We start from the raw sequence: 16,256 nt of genomic DNA, 5'->3' as shown, positions 1-16,256 counted from the left end.
CACTTTTTATTGATCACCTGAGGCTTGTAGCTTTCCTTGTGCAAGCCCAGGTGCACCTCATCCAACTTTTATTGTACTCTAGTTTATGTGTTAATGAAAAATGAGCCAATTTGGGTGTTTATGAGAAATTTATGTTCATATGTTCCTTACTAAAATAAAATTTTATTGTGAATGTTATTACTTGCCTTTGTTATCACTGCAAATATCCCATTAGGAATATTACAATGGTATCAGAAACCCAGAAAAATCCAGAAAGGGTTTTCTCTAGTTTTGACCCTCCAAATTTGACCCCTTGGCGATTGACCCTCCTCCAATACTGTAACTCATTTCCTGTAACTGAAACTATTGTAAATTTCTACCACAAAGTCATGAAACCTCCCCAAATTGGACTCCCAACAATTTCCCCACAACCGAACTCCCCAATCCTCTTGTTAAACCTCCTTCCAAGTGACCCCCACTATTGACTTCGCAGTCGTGAGTGAGGATGACACATGCCCTTTGACCATCAACTCAATCTGGGTATTTGAATGGCCTTCCTATTGTAATATATCCTATCCTATGTGGTAAAATGATGTGAATACATCAAGCAACCTTCCCAACTTAATTTTCTGACTCCCCTACTCCACCAAACACACAATTTCTCCCACTGCATCCCTAGCTACTCCCAAACTGCATACTTGTTTGCCAAGGTAGTGTACTCCATTGTTGGGTGATCTTCTCTCTGTGTCCAATGGGAAAGAAAGCCCTCCTAGGTTGACACTCGAAGTCCACCAAAGAGAGGGATGAGCTTCACTCCTTAGGAAGCTCCTGTGATGAACAACACTTGTAGCTTATCTAAACAGCCAAAGCAACAATGAAATTCTCAAATCATTGAAAGGCGCGAAAATGAAATTGAACCCATGCAGAAAGATATCTAAAGTTGTGCATTTATACCCAATAGAATATCATGGTGTGAAGTGCATTCGGTCCACATAAATTTGAGTTTGATTCATAAGTAAAGTTTCTAGTACGTGGTTATTTCTTGTTAACAGTGGTTTGAATATCAAGGATGAGGCAGAGATGCCATGACTTCAACACTTTTGGGTTGCTACAAGATGATATGACTGGTATACAAGGACACAGTCACCATATCATTCAGAGTAACTAGATGGAAAAGACATAATTTCCAAGGTAGTTGAATGCAAAATTGTCATCCTGCAGAAATTTCCATTGAGCAACATATATCCCAGTTTAGAAGAGAGTTGTTTGTGGTCTCATTTTGCTAGAGCTCTTGCATTATATGCTGAAGGTGTAATATCGTTGCAGCTAAGCCTATATTCACACCTACAGTCAAGAAAAACTTAGGTTCTATCTCTCTATTGAATGTTTTGATCCCATGTCACTTATTAGATTAAAATGAATCATTTTTTTGGCACAAAAAAGTGGTTCCTTTAAGTTGATTAGCCTGAGAATGAAATGGAACTATTACATGTAATTGCACATATAACAATTTGTTTTTTATGAAATCATTTGTCAAAACACTTCATTGAGAAATTCATCAAAATAAAAAAAACAATGACCTCATTATCAAAAATATTCTTGTCCTCATTGAGCCAAAACATGGATCAAACATTCCTAAAATGCCTTAATAAACTAGCAACAACAATCAACAGAACATTGTCCAAGGAGATACTTACTTTGCTATAGCACAAGCAGCCATAGAAAAAACATGAATTGGGGTACAAAATTTATTCACTTGGAACAAATTTGAGATGCATGGGAGTTACAACAAAATCCATTCTCAATCTAGAAGAACTTGATTCACTTCTCTGCAAGTTTCATCAGTCAGATGGGAAGATCTTGGTCTAGGCTCTAAAACTAGAAATGCTTGCTCTCATAAAACACAAATTTTTGGAGCATCCTTGTGTATGGGTCAAACTTATAGTTTCTTCTTGTCTTAGTAGTATCGTGATGTTAACTGCACCTATACCTCCTTATAGTGATGGCATTATGAGCAGAGTATTTAGACTGATAGTGGAGACATTTCAGGATTTGGATAACAGTGAGGGCCATGCCTTTGGGAAGATGCTAGATATTCTAGAAGTTATGGCCTTAGTTAGATCTTATGACATCATGCTTGAGCTAGAGTGTGACGATTTGATCCTGCAGATGTTCCAATGCTTCTTCAACATTAGGAAACATAATCCTGACATAGTCATGACACACATGTAGTCCATTTTTTCCTCATGTATGGGAGGCCATGATGCCATTTGTAGGAGGTTTCAATTTAGGTTGTTGGCCATTTGGAGGGAAGAATAGTAGGTTTCACCTACCTCTTATGAACTAGTCGAAACATTAGTTGAGCAGAACATTGGACTGTTTAGGAGATGATGGACCCAATAGGAGGTGTCGTGGATTTATGGAAACCAACCATGCAACAAGAATGAGATGAGGAGGAAGGGTCTTTGCTTTATCTGCAAGGAGCCTTGGCGACCTGACCACTCATTCCTGAGAGATACAGAGGAGATGGCAAAGGTATAGCAGGAGGATATTCCTTCTATCTCTCAGGATGAGGACTCTTCTTTGGATGAGTCCCTGGGGTCATACGAGGATGCCTCTAGGGAGCATGAGCAGTCACGTGGATTTATTGTTAGCAGGCCAAATTTATATTCCAATGTGCATGGTGAGCAGCTGGTGGACCCCATGGGAGACAATCAGGATGATGAGTCACTAGTGATGATTCAGCAAGAGCAGCATATGGTGGAGCATGAGTCAACTAAGGAGGATGATATGCACAGTATGCATGATGAGCCCATGATGGAGGAAGATGAGAAACCATCCTTAGGGCCAACCATCAATGAGGAGCGAGCAGATGTATAGACAACTTGCGGGGTGGCAATATTTGTAGACACATGTCCTTAGGAGATTTGAAGGCTTGACATGATAACTTTGCATGAGGTTGGTAAACTAGAGGAGCATGGAGTTTCGATATAGATGGGGGTGGATCTTTTTTATATGGTGGCGCATCCATCTTTGGATCGACCCACTGATTAAGTGCAAGTGCTTTCATAGGCAGCTCGTAGAGCTTCAGTACTTTCAAGGAGAAACCCTCTCCAAGAGTACATGGCTAAGGCTTGCAGCATAGTTTGGCCACTTCTACCCATTACAGGGAGAGAGGTAGGGTTTTCTCGATGGATATTGTTGATTGACCAGGCAGAGTTGCATGAGTTGGCCACGATGCAACATAGGGGGCTTTTCACATATATAGGTGTATGTGCATCTGATCCTTCCCATAGGATGGATTGGCGAGAGATCTTGAGTTGGTATCCTATTGATGGTGGGATATCCTCAGTTAGTGACGTAGTAGAGAAGGGACCCCCAGACATGTCAGAGGCTACATATTCCATTTGGAAGTGGGATAGAGGTCAACATCTCTACAGAATTCCATCCCGACATCGCGAGAGCGGGATTAGAATTGGATTAAGTTAGGGGTTGGACTGGAGAGAGGTGATGAGTTGGTACAAAGTCAGTGGGGAAACATTCATAGCCGGAGCTGTAGCCTAGAAGGTTCCATGGAGCATTGATGCTTAGTGGCATTGGGATCTAGGAGGGTTTATTGATGACAGGTTTAGTAAAATATTTATATGGTATCCGGGCATTGAGGGATTCATTCTTGGTGGGTCGACACAAAGGCATAGCCTCACCCAACAGTTTGTATAGGATCTAGGAATTGTGTCTCAGTTGCATTGGACCACCAAACCAGTCCACAAGTTTAAATTGCTTGAGCACAAGCAATCTTGGAGTGGGAGGACTTGTAATTTTCCTTTTTCTGGTGTTCCTCATGACATGGTTAGAATGGAATTTCAGTGTTAGGGTAAACAAGTCACAGGTCCAGGTTTACATCATCAACGAACCTAGGGGCTTCAGGAGGTGTTTCATGGGGGTTTGAGGAGTTTTTATGACTTTTGATTGCATCCAATGAGTATATTTCATCATCCACACAGCTTTCCTTTCATTCCATTGCATTCCGACAACTTTCAAAAAACAAAGTTATTAATAGGCCTGACTCAAATAATTACACTTAAGGTGGCATTTGAGGAGGAATACTTGGGAGAACACCTTAGTGTAATAGCTCGTTTGAACCGAAACAAGGAGATCTACAGGATGGGATGGATAGAAGTGATTGTTTTGAGGCTTGAGGAGGCATGGTGGCAAATTTACCATTTTCCCACATTAAAAAGAATATTCTAATTAAGGGAAATGTGATAAATTATTAAAATAATAATAAAATAGGAGCTTCTAGAGGGGTCATTAGAGCACATATTGGATTTGATATTTCTTCTTGTATGAGAGGTTGGGAACATGATTCTCTACTTCCTTTCTAGCCCCAGGACGGAAACCCTTGGGTGATTTAGTGAGATTGGGTGAGTACCCATCTCTGCTTGGTGAATTCATCCAGAATTCACAATAGATCTTACCAGTGGAAGTTTAGTTTAGTTTTGGTCGAGGCCCCATGCAACATTGGAGAAGATCCTTTAGGCCAATTCTATCTCAGCTATATCAACTATTATGTTATTTTAGCATGTAAAACCACAACTATATATTATAATAAAATATGAGATTATTTCTTCTCATTGTATGATTGATTTGCATGCATTCTCTTGGTCTATTTTACAAGGCAATCTTATGTTAATCAAATAGTAATTTTATGGTGAAATTTTTTGTTGAGTTAAATTTCTACAAAATAAGTCAAATATCTCGTTTTGGATATTACCGAGAGTGGCATTGTGACCCATATATTTACCTATTGATGAGCCTCATCACCCTAAATGCAATTCAATTGAACCACACTAAATGCAATTCAAGATTGAGGAAAACCCCCAGATTGTGTACTCTACAAATTCTTTTTTTATTTGGACTTGTTATATTTGTGATATAAATATTAGTTTCTCATACATTTTATAAAATGGTTGTAGACACCTTTTATGTTTTCTGTCATAGTACAATGCAAAAAGATGGGGAGTTAAAACTTTAAAATTAATATTTTGCACAACTTAATAGTTTTTTTTGTTTGTGTTTTCATTGTTGAAACAATTAGATTTGTAAAAGTATATTTTGCACATCTTTATATTGTAGCTCATTATGTCTCTCTCTCTCTCTCTCTCTCTCTCTCTCTCTCTCTCTCTATATATATATATATATATATATATATATAGTAATTTTTGAGGTAGCCAATTAATTAGAATATATTAAATACTACATTTTATTTACTATTAAGTTATAGGGATTACAACAAATTTATTAATTTTTTTGTATGTTTAATTAAACATTTATATTTAAAATTATTAATTACTTTTTCCATAAGAGGTAGGTACTAAGCAGCGTTGATATTATACTTGTTTATATATAATTTAAACTTTTAACATAAAATCACAAACGAGCATGAATGGGATGTTTAAAATCCATTTTATAAAAATGAAATATAATTTTTGTTGTAAAATATAAAACCAAAAACTAAATATATTTTTTCAGAAGATAAAAAATACTAAAACTAAATATATATTTAAAAAAACAAACTAAAACATTAGAAAATAATTATTTTTTTAATTAAAAATATTTTTTTAGAAATGTTTTAAACACTTCCATACATTCTAAAATGTAAAAAACAATAATAGAAATAAGGACGGACCAAAAATATTCCTTTCCCTAGTAAGTGTTTCCCACCATTCATTCCACTCACTCAATCTATTTCATAAAACATAGCTACCTTTTATTCCGCAATCTTTTGGCAAAGCTAACAAACCCAATAGCTCCAAAAATCATTTTTTTAACATTATTGTTCATATTACAGTTCTAAAAATTCCATCTTACCCAATTTTCAAATAAATGACAATAATCTAAGATATAATATGAACCCACTCTCTAGCGGTAATGAACTTGAGCATTTTTAATTATTGTTGGCACCTTTCAAACTTTGTTTCCGTATTTTTAAATCCTAACTAGCAGTTGCAGACAAGGGATATTTTTCCTTCCAAGTAACGTTTTGTAGAATGCCCACCTTACCTTACCTTTCACTCCACCTAAACTTAGTCTGATTGAAAGCCCCCTGCTTACATCACTGCATACATTGTATTTAGCGTTAAACTCATAATAATATCAAAATATTTTTAATGACTTTATGGTTTAGAAATTTCAAAATCAATTGGATTTAGAGCTAAATTGAAATCAATATTTTATTTCTCTTTTACATTATAATTTAGGGAGTTCAAAAAAATTAATTGGAATCATTGTCATCACTAGGTATACTAGGTATACTGGATTTTGTGTGACAATGGATAAAATGAAGTAATTATTTGTGATCATTTGTTATTGAATGAACATTAGGATCCATTATATCATAGAGAAAAGTACATGCATTAAAAAGAACTCAATAGTTCATGTGACATTCATATTGTATGTGAATTACAATTGTAATTTGAACTAAAGCTTCTAGTATCTTTTAATTTATCAAACATGCATAGACATAATAGGAAAAATTCACAATAGAATATGAAGAACAAATGAGTACCTACTTCATATGCATTAAAACATGCTTCTACTACTTAATCTGAATTACAAGTGTAATCTTAGTCGGATCTCCAATATATCTTAAACCATATTTTCATTTTATTTTTTACTACTATTAAATTTTATTATTTCCAACCTCATTTTATGGTTAGTATTGTAACAAAAATATCCATTGTTCTATGGAATTGGTACTAACATGTAATATTAATTTTTTTCCAAAATGCTACAGTTATCGACCATGAATATGATCATACATACTATGTTGAGCTTACATCAGATATCAGAGACAATGATGATAAGGATGGAAATGTCATTGGTGATGATGATGTGGATGTGTTATCAGGATGGTCAGGATGATGATCATGAGGATGATCTTGACTATGATTTTCGTGGTGGTAGCTAGCCATGAATTATTTTTTATATTTAGTTGGGATGTCTTAATATGGTAATCGTACATTTGAATTTTAGTTGATTTAGATAATGATGATGATACTATAGGTACTATATTGTTACCTTATGAATATGTTGAAAATTGTTTACATTTTTTTATGAAGAATTATTGTGTATGATGAGATTCCTATTTTTTTATGGATGTTGTGTATTTACCTTAGAATAATGATGTCTATGAAAAATTTTGATTTGGTAATCATACATTGACTTTTAGTTGATTTGATTGAATATGATGATGCTATTATCATTGTTATGTCATTATTTTATGTATATATTGAAAATTATCAATGTTATTTTGATGGTGAGTTATTATGTATGATGATATTACTACCTTTGGATGAATGTTGTGAATTTACCTTAGAATAATGATATTCACGAAATATTTTGATCTTATAATCACACATTTAAATATTAGTTTATTTGACTAAAGGTGATGAGGATATTATTAGTATTATCTTGTTACTTTATATGTGTTGAAAATTGTCAATGATTTTTTTATGGATAATCACAATTTATGATTATATTACTATATTTGGATGTAAAGTTGTGAATTTACCTTGGAATAATGATATCTATGATAGGTGTTGATGTAGTACTCATATATGTATATTGAAAATTTTCAATTATTTTTTGATCGAGAATTGTTATATATGATGATATTTCTATTTTTTTATGAATGTTGTCAATTAACCTTCATTTTTTTTACAAACAATAAGTTATCAATTTCAATTCCGATATATTCTTAAATGATATTTAGAAAATTTAATATATTTTATTATGTAATTGAAATTAGTAAAATGAACCCATAAAAGGGGTCATAAATGGAAATAAAAGTAGAACTCTAAACAAGAAGCGAAAAGTGGATGTAACCATGGATGAAAAATTGGGAGTAGAATTGGATGTTAAACTAACCATCGAAACAAGATGCAAAAAATTATAGAAAAGGGGTTTTAAAGTAGAATTAAAAAAGGGTGCAACACTAGACATAAAGAAGGGAACAAGATAGGGCATACAAAAGGATACCAAATTGGGCGTAAACAAGGATGCAAAAATGGAGACCAAAATGAGGATGCAAAGAATGGTGTGAAATTAAGATGCAAAATTGTGTGCAAAAAAGGATGTAAGAAAAGACACAAAACAATATGCAAAATGGGAATAAAAAATAGTGATACCAAGGATGCCATATTGGATTCCAAAAATGATGCATAACTAGATGATAATTCAAACTCAAATCTAGGTTAATAATGAGATGCAAATGTGGGCACAAAATGTGGCAGAAAAAGGAATGCAAATTTGGCTGCAAAAAAGGATGAAAATTAGACACCAAAAGGGATTAAAATTTGGACATAAAAATGGTGCACAATTGGACACAAAATTAGAAAAAAATGTGCAAAAATGGGCCAAAAAATGGCTCAAATTTGGATGCAAATTGAGATGCAACATTGGATGCAAAATGAGGTGCAAAAACAGATGAAAAACTTGGTGCAAAAACAAATGAAAAAATAGACGAAAAAATGGCTCAAATTTAAATGTAACATTAGACAAAAAATGGGATACAAAGGTGGACGCAACACATGGTTCAACTTAGGATGCAAATTTCGATGCTGAAAAGGATGAAAGATTGGATACAGTAAATGGTGTTAAAAATTATGCTAAATTGGATGCAGCAAATGATGAAAAAATAGATGAAAAATATGGTGCAAAATAGGATGCAAAAAGGGAGGCAAATCAAACGCAAAAGTGGATGCAAAAAATGGTGCAAAATGGATGCAAAATTTGACGGTAAATCAGATTCAACATATGGTGTAAAATTGCATGCAAAAAAAAGTGCAAAAAAAGACACAAAAACTGACACAAAAAAATCTTTGTAAAAATAGGTACAAAATAAGAAGCAAAAAATGGCATAAGAATAGATGCAAAAACTGGCAGAAACTGGATGCAAAAAGGCACTAAATCAGATGCAAAAAATGACACAAAACTAGAAGCAAAACCAGTTGTAAATTTAAATGCAAATCTTGGTGCAAAAAATGATGCAAAAAAGGATGCAAAATTTGGAGTAAAAAGAGATGAAAAATTTGGCGCAACAAAGAAGACGCTTTAAAAATTATACCATAGAGTCATATTTAGCACCAAACTACTCATCCCAATTGAGAAAAAATTGAACTAAAATCTGGTGCTAAATCTAACACAAATTGCCTATTTTTTGGTAGTAATAGGTTGATCCTTTTTGGGTCCTTCTTTCTATTGGTTCTCCATTTATTCAAAATATCTTGATCCCCCCTCTGAATTTCCATCTATATTAGAACCCCCATCTCTGAATATCCCAAGATTATTTCCTAAGGCCACTATGAGGGATTTACATTACGATTTATATCCACAAATGTTTTTTTTCCATCCAAAAAAACCTCTCCTATATAGGATCATGAGGGTTATTCACATATTCATTGACCATTATTAGGTTTTTATGACTTCTGGCCCAACTGATCTAGATAGCCTGTAAATCTCACAATATACCTAAATTAACTTGTATTTGATACCAATATGATCCATAAACTTCTGTGGATATTTAACTGCATAGTTTATCACAACAGAGATGTTAAAAAAATATTTAAAATATGAAATTGTACACTTTTACATTTGTATTAGATTTCTTGATTTGTAAATTTATTGTTAATAGTGCATGCATGTGAATTTCAAATTATGTAGAATTAGAGAATAGTGAAATAAAATATCACACACAATTGACACAAGATAGGACCCAGGAAACCCTTTCAGGAAGAAAACCTAGCTAGAAGGTGAGGTCACTTTGCTCTCTTTCCTTAAAAGGAAACATGGCTCCAAATACAAAGAAGTATGGCCTCTGACATCTGGGCTACCATAGTGCAAAAATCCTCTTTGTTTTCTCTAATTCCTATCCCTCTCATATATTTTATCTAAAGTATGGAACAAATTCACTTGAAAGAATAGAATTCCTTTTCATCTTAATGGCGCAGTTATAACACAACTCGATAGCCTACTACTGATTAGGTTTCACTACCTCAGCTCTTAAATACAGTTATAATATAGGCTATTTTAGAGTCTTATACATCTTAATCATGGCGCTAGCCCCTTTTTCATGGATAATGGTGGTTAATGTGACATCCTCTCGAACTATGGTGACGAAAAAATGAAGGTCAACTTCTGAGTGGCGTAACTTTCTCATATGAAATTGGATTGATGTGATTCTTATGTTGTTAGAAAGCTATTTTTGTGTAAAATAGGAAACAAATATGTGGCGCTAAAAATATGATCATTTGATACCTCAAAATTCTCCCATAAGGTTTCAGGCCCCAATTTGCCAAACTATGTCACACGAGTAAAAATGGTCTTGATAGCTAATTCCTCCACTTTTTCAACTCTTAAAAATGCTCCCGAAGGTTTCAGACCCCAATTTACCAAACTAGGTCCCATTGGTAAAACTGGTCTTGAGGGTTAATTCATCCACTTTTTCCACTCTTAATGCATCGACATGGATGAAAAAAATATAATTACTCAATCTGGATCAATTAGAGGAAACCTAGAAAGATTTAAATGATTCCACATTATTTTGATAGCCAAACAAGGCGATTAGGTTGTTAACAAAAAATTAATGTCCAACTAGTGTTTTCTCTTAGAAAAAGTAGAGGAAATGCTCAAGGATATTGCAATGCTAAAGAAAATATCAGGGAAGTGAAATTATCCTTGCTATATCACCAACATCTACAAGTGATCCCTCTTTGATGTCATTAGCCATTGAAGTAAATGCCTCCCTCTGATTTTTAGAACTAGGTTTAGTTTCAAGAGCTACTATTTCAGCCCTAAAAATTGTCTCTATAACATAAATAGGTACAAAAAGTTGTGTTGTATGAAGAACTTGATTCTCATTACCAGATTCCAAATCCCTTTCAGTTCATATATCTTATTGTGAATGGCCTGACATCTATGTGACATCCTTCTACCTACTTTAGAAATTATTTTGCAAGACCCTTTATGTCTTCTTTTGTATTCCTTAGACTTGTAATATTTAATAATCTTATCATTTTTAATAAAAAAATGTTGTGTTGGTTTTCCACTGTGCACATTATCATATTTTTGAATACTTGGTTCTTGGTTCATTAACTTCCAATAAGCCTCTGGACAAAATTCTAGATAAAGAGATAAACATTAATGGAACAGGACCACCCATGGCCACAACATCTCCTGCTTGCAATACAACTTGTGCAGTTAATTCAGTTGTCCTCACAACTGTATTCAAATTCTTTGCCCTTTTTGTAGCAATAGAAGCAACTTCAACCCTCTTCTTGGAAGCTTCCTTGGCAGTTACAATTATTGAATGGGAATGCCCCTAGATTCCTTCAAGCAATATGATTCTACTAGATAAAATAACATCCTATTTACCATCAATGGCATTAACTGATGCAGAAGGAGTTGTAATCTTGGTGACTTCAATAATTTTTCTACATTTTGTTGCTATTGTGCTTAAGCAGGGGGTATGAATAGGTATATTCAAGGTATTAGAGAACCTCTTGCCATGAATATGATTTGGAGCAATATGCCACACATTCTCCCACGTACTCTTACCTCCATCTAATGCACAGGAACCATTATGAGATGTCGATAGACATATTAACACACAATCAGATTTTTCATCTTAGAGATATTGGAGAGACAAGAAATAAATAAAAAGGAAGTATTGCATAAACAATTATCATCCCACATAGCTAAAAAACCCAGCATAGAACATGGTCACACACCTCCTCTTATATCATAAGAATTTATTATCATCAATGCATCATCTCATGATGACTCTTTACTGCCAAAATACATCATGCATTGCTAGTTAAAAGGAACATCCAAATTAAGAACAACTCTAGGTTCTAGGGCATAATAAACACAAGAAAGATAAATCACATAGGAGACCTATACACAAGAATACATGCACACAATTGTACTTGTTGTGAATATATGAAAGGTTGTTGAAACAAAATTGATATTGGTATCATTCTTACATTCATATGTGCTAATTTTGATAGCTACATGGTACATGATGATGTAAACTATGGGCTAATATTAGGAATATATGTACGAGAAGGATTTTGTTCCCGCATAGCCCCAATTTTAGAGTAATGGTTCCCTAACCTGATTGATGTATTGTAGATAGTGGTCGCAGTACATAAACGTACCACTTGATTGTCACCATATTTCTTGTCATAACATGTAAATTTCTTGTCCACGTCCATAATAGTATTTTGATGACTTCTTTTCTCTCCACTAGGAAGAGGATTAGGTTTGAATTTAGAAAAGAAAAAATTGTTCTCCTAGAGTACTCAAATTGTATGAAAATGACGCAATGTACATCAACGGTTGTGCTAGTTAGTATCTAGCCTGCAGTGGTCAACATCGCTACAGCAGCCATTATTATCTATGGTGAGTGGTTTTCCTTTCTTTTGTATGTAGTATTCCAAATCGCTACAGCGGCCATCATTGATTATGGTAAGTGCTTCTCTGTGACAAACCATGCAAACCTCGCTGATAGAAACGTAAAAACAACGCGGTCGACCTCTGTGGTCAAAATCGCTACAGCAGCCATTATTGGTCATGGTAAGTGATTCTCCTTTGTTTCGTATGCAGTAGTCCAAATTGTTACAGCGGCCATCATTGATTATGGTAAGTGCTTCTCTGTAACAATCCATGTAAACCTCGCTGATAGAAACGTAAAAACAACGCGCTTGACCTTTGTTTCTGAGTTGGCCTCCATCACATTCCTCGTCCCTTTCCATTGCTGGCTTTATCACTTTCTCAATTGCTCATACTTTCACCAATCATTCTTCCACCAATCATTTATACTTTTATTACTTTCACCCATCATACTTCCACCAATCATTTATACTTTTGTTACTTTCACCAATCATACTTCCACCAACGATTTATACTTCATTTATACTTTTATTACTTTCACCCATCATACTTCCACCAATCATTTATACTTTTGTTACTTTCACCAATCATACTTCCACCAACCATTTATACTTCATTTATACTTTTGTTAATTGTTAGAACAAATTTTATTTATATACATGATATAAAAATATATATTTTTTTTATGAGAGAAATATTTATTGATCAGAAAGACTTACTCTATAGTTCAGTATGATGTGTAACTCTAGTTATTTTCTATAGAAGTTGAAATTTTAATCATGTAAACGAAAAGAAAAATTTTAAGAAATATAAAATTAAATAATTAAATAATTATACAAAACATTTAAATAATATAAACTCATAATAAATTTACATGTGAAAAAATTAGATTTCTTTACTCATATTAGATTCTTATTTAAAATAAATTTATACTAATTAAAAATTAATTAAGTAATAATCATTAATATTTATAAAAAACTTTGTTTCCAGAAATAAAAATATAGATTTCTTTAGTCAGCTAAATACTTATTACAACTCAGTTGTGGAATAGACATGATTGATAATTATATATAAATGGGAGTTGATTTATTATTGATGATTATATATAAATGAGAATTGATTTATTATCAGCGTGCAGAGGTTTGGTCTCGTGATCAGCAGACAATCTATTAAGTTGTCCCTGCCACTGTTTGGGTAGGATTCGACCATTTAACCCCGTGTAAAAAAAGGAAAGAGTTGATTTATTATCATTATTTTACGATATTCAAAATAATTCATTCATAAGAGGATAAATTTCCGATTTTACCGAATAGCTTAGATATTTCTCGACGATCCCTCAACTAAGTAACAATTTTAAATCATATGATATATATATGAAAACAAAAACGCCAATAAATTGAAAATATGTGTTTGGAATACAAGTCATGAGTAGATATACCGGCTGGCTTGGTGCGAACTGCTTCATTTCCTGGGATATCATGATTTCAGTGAGAAGCTGCAAGCTGAAATTATCAGACAAGCAGCACGATGAATCTTGGAAATGAAAAGGAGATATACCCCTGGAAGAGTAGCGAAAATTTGAGTTGACCACATCAGCTTTGGTATAGTTTTGAAATGTTAGTTTGGCAATATAATGAGTTGAGAATGGAACTTATCTCTAGAGAACTAAATTAGATTTTACCTACTCATACAAATTTCAACTGTTCCTTTCGCGATATCACGAGTGTACAGAACTATTGAAAACTGACCCCAGAAAACCCTGCTAATTAGTTAGGAAATTGTGAATGGCGTGGAATTCATACGTACAAAAACTGTCACGCACCCAACTGGTAGAAAAGACGCGATATCCTTTGACAGGCCTGATCGCATTTATCCGGCCCCTGTCCTCGGTCAGCACAGTAACGGCTAACAACTCTTTGATTAGTGGATAAATTCAGTTTAGGCATACAAATTTTGTCATTTGATTTGTTTTTTTGGGGGTCTGATCTGAAATAAAGTTTAATTGTGTAGTTTTATTTAAATCAGTATAGATTTATTTTAAGTTTAGATTATAAAATTTATTTTTAAAATTATATTAAAAATAAAATAATAGGAGATTTGATTTTTTATTTATTGAGGAGGGAGGCTCAATCTACACAGCCCAGTATGAGAAGATGTGTAAGTTTGTATATCTTTTTTTCTTTTTAAAATAAAAATAAAAATTATGTCCTAAATAGAAAAATAATGTGGTCTATACTTAAAAAAATGAGTACACTCTCAAGTAATTAGAAGTAAAAAAAAATTGCTTTTCAAAAATATTTCAACAAGATATTTAAATAAACTATTTAAAGGTCTATCTTAACTAATTTATGTAGATATCAACTTCATATATATATATATATATATATATATATATATATATATATATATATATAATGGTTAAAATTTTTATTTGGTTCTATATATACTCTATTTAACATTAAAAAATATAATTTAAATAATGAAAAATAACACATAAAAAAATTTGGTCATGTTAGATCATAATTAAGATGGATCTATGCTTATATATATATATGAATGATAAATTAATTCAACCAATCTTATTGAATACTTGCATTGTGTTGATTACACAATTTAAAATTACAACTATAACTAATCTTTGCTAAATTCTAAATAAAATTGATCAAAAATTTAGAATAATAAAATAAAAAATTTATTATTTTTAAACATTTTTAACCATATATAACATTTAAAAAAAAAAATTCAGGAGGGGCAGGGCTCGACTGAAGAAGCGATATATCAACAAATATTTACAATCTGTACATAGTACAATCATCATTGGCCGTGGCCCAAATACACTGCAGCTCAGCTTCACAAGAATCGGGTTTATATTTACAATCTGTACATAGTACAATCATCATTGGCCGTGGCCCAAATACACTGCAGCGCACCTTCACAAGAACGGGGGGCGTGCAAACCGACTGCCCCGATGGTTACAATATGCACCCCACTGAAAAAGCGATATATCAACAAATATTTACAATCTGTACATAGTACAATCATCATTGGCCGTGGCCCAAATATGTTGCAGCTCAACTTCACAAGAATCGAAACCGGCCAGGGAGCATGCAAACCCACTGCCCCAACCATTACAATATGCACTCGTGTGCGAATATAACATTTAACATTTAAAAAATTGTGATTGAAACATTTAACATTGAAATATTTTATTTATGTACTATCACACCTCTAGTTATTACATTAATTACACCATAAAAACAAAACAGTAAATAAATGAATATAATTGAAATAGCGGATATTTACACCGAATTTAAACTTCCATATATATATCATTAAGCATGCATGAGTACATCAGTAACTTGATTGATAAGCGTGTTGGTATTAATAATTTAGTCCTTAAGGTTATCTGACCATAGTCTGAGATTAACTTTGGATTTCCAAAAGGGCTCGTGGGAATTAGAGTTCTGGACCCTTTCAGTTGCTGCCGAGATGTCACTCACTTCCTCGTGGAAGTCACCGCATCAATGACCCATCTTGCAATTACTCCATCGGACGGTGAAGGGTGTTTCCCTTAAACCCTTTGTCAATCGCGTTGTTGGGCTATTTTCGCATTTCCTCTTTGGTTTGACACAGTGCCCTCTCTTTGGTCCATGGCATCTGACGCTCACACTCTTTAAGTCTATGGTTATGTTCTATTAGTGAAGTTCTTCCTGCTATGCCATGACCCAACCATGTCTATGTTTGGGCGATTCATTTCCGCAGAGATGCATGCTGCCCTCCGAAGATTTTCTCTGTCAACTACTCTAGTTCAGGTAAGGGGTTAT

Source organism: Pinus tabuliformis, chromosome 6, assembly GCF_031772625.1.
Source record: "Pinus tabuliformis cultivar Carrire ecotype Pingquan chromosome 6, CPIR1, whole genome shotgun sequence".
In the NCBI taxonomy this organism is placed as follows: Eukaryota; Viridiplantae; Streptophyta; class Pinopsida; order Pinales; family Pinaceae; genus Pinus; species Pinus tabuliformis.
The sequence above is the reverse complement of the archived record's forward strand: the minus strand, read 5'-3'. Positions refer to the sequence as shown.